The 7,324-nt window shown below is 35.0% G+C and overlaps 1 non-coding gene across 1 annotated transcript; it reads left to right on the top strand.

Moving 5' to 3' along the window:
* The first annotated feature begins 3,520 nt into the window (after positions 1 to 3,520).
* LOC148953834 (small nucleolar RNA U3) lies at positions 3,521 to 3,725 on the top strand. The gene has a single exon (XR_016141599.1). It is a non-coding gene; the product is annotated as a small nucleolar RNA U3 (small nucleolar RNA).
* Positions 3,726 to 7,324: the final 3,599 nt, after the last annotated feature.

Below are 7,324 nucleotides of genomic sequence, written 5' to 3'. Positions count from 1 at the left end.
AGAACGATCGGTACTTGTCTAGAATCCGGCTAGCACGCGAGAATTGTATTGCGAAGATCAGATAGGCATTAGCCGGAAATTCATATGAGACGCTGCATAAACAAATGGTTTCTCACTTCGGGAACTATATTTAAACTTTAGTTTTTTGGGGTTTGGGGGGACTAAAAGTAACTAGGTTGGGTTCGGTTTGGTTTGGGTAGGTTACGTATTTAATGTAAGCTATGCTTTACCCCCACCCACCTAATGTGCAAATATATAGCAAAAATTGGTTTCTGAATTGTTATATTTTCATCCAATTTTGTTTTATTTCATTAACATTAACGAAACTTCACTTCTTGCGTGCTTACCGGATTCTAGACAAGTGCCGAACAATCTTTAGAAATCAACCGACAGTACTGTCTGTATTTTTTTTTTTGTGTTTCTTTTCTTGTTTGGTTGTTTGTTTTCGCTCTTTCTTTCAGCGGATAGCTTTTTCTGTAAACTTTCAATAGCTGTTGCTAGAAATTTCAATATATGATTGTTAATTTGTAGCTCGAGTTTTTAATATGTGTTTGGGCAAAAGGTGGGTGTGATAGGGGGGTTAGTTGCCCTCCAATCACTTTCGACTCTCCCTAACCTAGGTACACCCCTCCCCCCCCCCCTCCCCGAAAAAAAAACACCAAAGAACAATACTTTAAATATCTTAAAACCTCGCTATACAATGTATTTCTCTACTGTGGTGTATTGAATCAAACAGTTTGTGGTAACGAACTGTAAGTAAGGAGCGACCCGGCTCAATGGAAACCGAAACTCTAGAAAAAGTATTTTGATACAAATAGATACATCAAAAGAATCAAATTTTAATGCTGATTTCAAATATATAAGTTTCATCAAATTTAGTCCCACCTATCAAAAGTTAGGCGCCTGAGAAAATTTGGCTGATTTTCGAAAAAAGGGGGAAAGACCCCCTAAAAATTATAGCACCTTAATGAAAATCACACCATCATATTCCGCGTATCAAAGAACCCTACTGTGGAGGTTTCAAGTTCATATCTACAAAAATGTGGACTTTTGCATTTTTTGCCAGAAGAAAGATCACGGGTGCGTGTTTATTTGTTGTTGTTTTTTTTTTCCAGGGGTGATCGTATCGACCCAGTGGTCCTAGAATATCGTGGGAGGGTTCATTGAAATGGAAATTAAAAGTTCTAGTGCTGTTTTTAAGTGATCAAAAAAATGGAGGGCAACAAGGCCCCCTCCTACACCCACTTTTTCCCCAAAGACACCCGGTCAAAATTCTGAGATAGCCATTTTGTTCAACATGGTCGAAAATATTATAACTATGTCTTTATGGATGATTTAATCCCCCGAAGTCCCCGGGGGGGGCTGAAAGTTATGAACCTTACCCAATGTTTACATATAGTATTGGTTACTGGGAAGTATACAGACGTTTTCAGGGGAGATTTTTCTGGTAGTGGGGGGGGGTCGGGGGTCACGTGGGAGGATCATTCCATGGAGGAAGTTTTAATGGGGGAAGGGACATTGCTATGAAGGGGACGCCGGACTTCCCAGCATTATTTAAAAAAGATCAGAAATGAAATATAAAAAAATAAGTTTTTCAACTGCAACAACAGCAACATCAAAGCTTTAAACGAACAGAAAATATTACATATATGATTGGGTTCACCCCCTAGTCAATACCTCGCTCTTTAATCTAAAGATTTTTTAGTACTTTCACAAGAGCTATTTATTCCAATTAACGACCTTTGTTATTAAGCGGTAATTTTTAAAGAATTGGAACAAAATTCGAACTTAAGCTTGAAGAGCAAGGTATTGACTAGGGGGCGAACCTCCTAATGTAAGTATTAAAAATCTATGAATATAGAAGTTCGTTATGTAAGTTAATTCGCAAGTTATGTATATTTATTTCTAATAAAAACGTTCGTAAATAAAATTAAACAAGTTTCGAGAAAGCCATTTAACCAAATAAAAGTAAATTAATATGCGCATTTTTTTTTTAATTATTCATATACGGTGAGCCAAGATAAAAACCTACATTTATTCAAAAACGATCAAAAATTAAATAAAAAAAAACAAGTTTTTTTAACTGAAAGTAAGGAGCGTCATTAAAACTTAAAACGAACAGAAATTATTCCGTATATGAAAGGGGCCGTCTGCTCCTCAACGCCTCGCTCTTTACGCTAAAGTTTTGACTTTCTCACAACTCTTTTTTTTAAACAATGAAAAACTTTTGCGTAAAGAGCGAGGCATTGAGGAGGGTACAACCCCTTTCATATACAAAATAATTTCTTTTCGTTTTAAGTTTTATTGTCGCTCCTTGCTTTCAGTTAAAAAAAACTTGTTTTTTTTATTTAAAGACGGGTTTTTCATTGTGCCTTTCCCGTTTGACTGTAGCATCTCTTGTTGGACTTCTTTAGTGGGGCCCTGATAATGCGAAAGTACCGTTTTAACTTTATATCCTTTTGGTGCCTGCTAAGTAAAAGGTCGCTAGCCGAACGTCCAAAAATAATCGTTGTCTACCGCTAGTTTTAATTACTAGCTCTAACTAAAAAGTAAGATGTATAAAAACAGCTGACTTTTGGAAAAGTAATTTAAAAAAATAATAGAATTCGAAAAACATATATTTTGTATCTTTATTTAAAACTGAAGAAAACATCCCTGCCCCCCTTACGTTTTCGTGAATAGGCGCCCCTACTGAAAGACCTAACTGTGTTCGATTCTTGATCAGATTTTACAATTTCGTCATTTTCTTGTTGGATGATGTTACCTGCGGGTTTTAGCCAAGTATAACAATTATCTGTTTTTATCTCTACACTAAAAGACGTGGATGACTTTGCTTTCCTTGCTACTTATCGCCTTCAGGTCCGAATCCGCAGGGGGGGAAGGGGGTACCAGGTCTGCACCCCCATGTAAAATTTTTGTCTGAGTCGTAAAACTGCATACAAAGAAAAATTTTGATGCTTTTAAAAAGCATCAAAATTTATATATCAAGCATCAATAAAAAGCATCTTTTTATTGTAACCCCCCCCCTCCCAAACGAAAATCCTTGTTGCGACTTCGTACCCATGAAAGATTAAGTGAATTGTGGCGGATTTTTTCTTTTTCTTTTTTTTTAATTTAGTGTCATCCCCACTTTGCGTTCGAAATTAATAGATACATCCAGCAATTAAGACTATTTTTACTAAGGTATCCTGACACTAGCGCTATTCATATTGCATTCATTAACAATATGTATGTGTCAGTAGGTAGAATAATTGATTATTTAGTTTGCAATTCTATTCTGGCAAGTCCCTTGCAAAGGAATCAATTTTTGGGTAAAAAATCATATTTAGTAATATTTCTATTAAGTCTCAATGCAAAACCTATTTTAAGCTTTAAATTGAAATTTCAGAACAATGGAAGTATATTATAAAAAATTTTTCGACTCAAATTCCTTTTTAAACAGCTATTGTATATTCATAAAATGGTAACAATTGGTTTTGGCTATTTTTGTATTAGTAAAAGCTGGAAATTGTATTTCGTTAAGATCATACTTTACAAGATCATCTCTGTAATAGGATTGCTTCGGTTTCGCTGGGAAACCTGTGCTTCCACAAACCTTAAAGATGGGTGGAAATGTCTACCTCTGATCAGGAAATGGACCGTATCTGGTTTATGCCGGAATTTGGTCATTGTGTATCGTTCTTGGTTGCTTTTATTACGGCCGAGATGAGGTAGATGGTAGATGTAATCCGAGTTGTCAGAAGTGTAAATTAATATGCAGTAATGTAGTTGTTTATATTAATACTACAATTTCTGTGGGAGAAGGAAAAACACATACAAGTACTGACTATTCCCATTCTCTCAATACAAAAAATTGGACCTTTGTCCGCGTCTCCGGAGACGATTCTATACTTGGTACCTAAATTTTTCAAGTTCCATTGACGATTATATATCTTCCATAGGTGATTATGCTTAGATCAGATTTGTTCTGAATTAAAGAGATGGATCTCGATATAGAGCTTGTGATTAGAATTAGGACAATGAAAAAATGCGGGTACTTTATTGCGAAGCATATTTAAATTAATGCCTTCTATTTTTAAATAGTTTCACCCTGCCCTATTAGATTTTATGTGATGTTTACCGACACTTATTTATCACGCCTATATTTACGATTTGAGAGTGCTATGCGTAAATACTCTTATATCGAATGGAAAATTGCTTTGATTATTATAATTGTTTTCATCTTCCTCTAATCTATCCCTTTTTCTCAATGTTATTGACGTCAAACTTGAAATATGATAATTTATTTCGAAAGTATTTATTTTTCCTGTCATTGCATGGCAACTGGATTAAAGAAATTAGCCGCGTAAATTGTATTGATAGTATTTGATAGAATCTACTTTTATTTAATTTGGTTCAGAACAGTACGAAATTTACTTCTTGTGTGTCCCCTAAGCTCCTTGATTGGAGGCCGGGATAAGCTTATATAGGCCCACTATCGGAAGGAAAGCAAAAAAAGCACACACATATGGGATGCTTTGTTTCATGAGCAGCTTTTACATGTATTTTTATTGTTGTGTGCTGCAAAATTAATTATAGTACGGTGCACTCGTCAACTGATTCAGATTATTTGAAACCAGATTAGTCCTATATACGAGTAATACGAAACAGACGAATAAAAGTGTGCTTTATTTGGAATGAAAGTAGATCATCAACGTAAAGACAATGATTTCCTCTCCTTACATACCCAAATAATTTGCGACGGTTACTTCAAGTAGACCTGCAAACCTTAAAGAAATTCCAATTTCCGGAAATCTATCCGTAGTTCCAGGCAGTAATTGTTGCTTTGATAGAAGCTCATAAAATAATGGAAAGAAAAATGAAAACGATGTAGTCAGTTGTAAAACAATTTCGTTTGAAAATCAGTATGCTATTCTCTAGAGTTCTTTCACTTCACCTTCGAAGCGTTTACGGATTTTCTCGTGGAATATCATCGCTACTTGCGGATCAAAGAAAAGGCTAAAAAGCAAAAAAGACGAGGGGGAATTACTATTGATTGATAAAAACAAACATATGACTTTCTTGTGAAAAATACTACCCCGAAACGTTGGAATGAGTTTCAAGAACAGTTAGGATAATAATAATCTTGATCAGAAGTGGGTTTGCAGATGTGGTTTAATGGTAGGCTACATGACCGCTGTATTAATAGTTCTTCCAATTTTTTCTTTTTTTTTTTAATTGCAACAGAATAAAATAAACAAGAAAATAAATAATCCCAACTTATTAATTCGCTGAATAATTTTCCAATCCAAAATCATAATCGGCAATCATTCCGTAAAATATTTTTCATTTCTGTAAAATAGTTTTAAGAGAATCAAGAATCGCTAGAAGTACCATTGCTTTAGAAAAATTCTTTTTAGAATAATGCAAAAACATTTTTAGCAAATTCAAACAATATAATAACAAATAAATATGGTTAACCACGGAATAAAAAATACTTAAAAGTAAATCCTTTTAACTTAGCTGCTTTTATTTTTTCCGCATAGAGCACTTCTTTCCATCTTCTGGTTTTCAAATTTAGTGATGTAGAAGATACGCATTCGAAAAAATACTGTACAAAAAACTTGCGAGGAAATAGGTCACACGAAATTGGGATTAACAGTTGGGACGCTCTTTCCCATGCTCGCCTTACGATTCCCTCGTTCCAGCAGTGTGTCATTTCAGTCATTTCAGTCATTCCACTCGGGGTTCGGGTCTAGGCCCCGGGGCCCTATCCCGAATCCCTCCGTCCCCTCGAAAAGTTTGTTTTGTAGAATCTAGGGGATGAAAGGAATCCCGCCATTCTGGAATTTTCTAAATTTATATTTTGATAGCGTACAACATTGAATTCTAAGTAGATCATGGTATGTTTATTTCTTAGCTATCTCATTATGGTACTAGAATAGAACTTTTCTGAAGTTTGAAAAAAAAAACATTTCAAAAATTTCATAGCCTACCTGTTATTTGGCACAGCAAGTAATTTAACTCCTTTTTCTTTTGTAGTTTCTCGATTAATATCGTACCCTTTGGAAAAGCATCGAACGCTTATTTTGGTTGTTAGCCGGCAGCACTTAATATAATCAGTTTTCTAAGCACAATACTTCTTTTTTATATCCATATCGCACGATTTACTGTTTAATTTCAACTTGCTAATATTCGATAATTTTCCAGTCACTCGTCGCCTGAATCACACTTAGCATAATTTATTGGCTAGGAACGATTAAGTAGTACAACATTTCCCCTCTAGAGGCGCTGAGGTACGCGGGGTCACTTTGGGAGAGTTTTGTCAGTACTTTGTATGTGTTTGTACTTTGGTTTCTAGATAAGTAAATTAAATAGACAAAATTCAATCTGTAAGAATGAGGCAGCATTAAACTTGAAACAAACAAGAACTAAATGAAACACGTAAATTCATACTTAAATTAAAAAGGGAATTTTGCCGATAATTGACACAATATTGGTTTTTCATGCTGATTCTGAGGTTTTAGGTGTTTACCCCCCTGAAAAAAACACAGAAAATACCCCCCCCCATCACAAAATATACCCTTCCCCCCTCCCCAGGTAAATACTCTTCCGCTGAAAATACCCCCCATGGAAAGTACCCGCGCAGAAAATACCAACCGCCCTTCGGAAAATACCCCTTCCACACATAAATTTTGTTCATTGTTTGTCTCTACTATGCTTTACTTTCTTTTGGCAACCACATAATTACTATAAAGTCGCCGATTAACCCCCACCCCTCCCACCAACCCTGAGGCCATCCATGTTCCAAATATAGAACTTATTGTAGTCTCATTTTTATATCAGTCCATCTAATAACTGGACAATATAGCCATAGGCTACAAATCATATAAAAATTACTTATTCTTTTTCTTCACACTAGCATTATTTGGCATTATTAACCAACAGTTCGTGATAAATATCGCCGATAATATTATAAAACTTGCAAGAAAACAATATAAGTCAAATAGCCAAATTTTTACTTTAAGCTGTAATGGAAATTTTCTTATGAATATTATTTTTGGGGTCACTTCCCTTTAAATCACCTATTCCCCGACCTTGTACATAGTTTATAGCTAAATTTTGAATCATTAGAAGGGGGAGGGGTGGTACATTTTGTATAGTAATAAGATGGTATCTAGGGATAGTTTTCAAGAAGAAATAAATTATGCGACAATTTCTTTAATTTTTTTTTGTTTTTATCTGAGATTTAGCCTCCATACAGGGCTACTAATTGTTCACGAATTAGAAGTTGTAAAGGTAGGCCTAACTTTTTAAACAAGTTTACTTGGCTATCCTGAATTTG

Source organism: Artemia sp. Qi Xiang Cuo, chromosome 3 (assembly GCF_049724085.1).
Source record: "Artemia sp. Qi Xiang Cuo chromosome 3, ASM4972408v1, whole genome shotgun sequence".
Classification (NCBI taxonomy): domain Eukaryota; kingdom Metazoa; phylum Arthropoda; class Branchiopoda; order Anostraca; family Artemiidae; genus Artemia; species Artemia sp. Qi Xiang Cuo.
The sequence above is the reverse complement of the archived record's forward strand: the minus strand, read 5'-3'. Positions and strand labels throughout refer to the sequence as shown.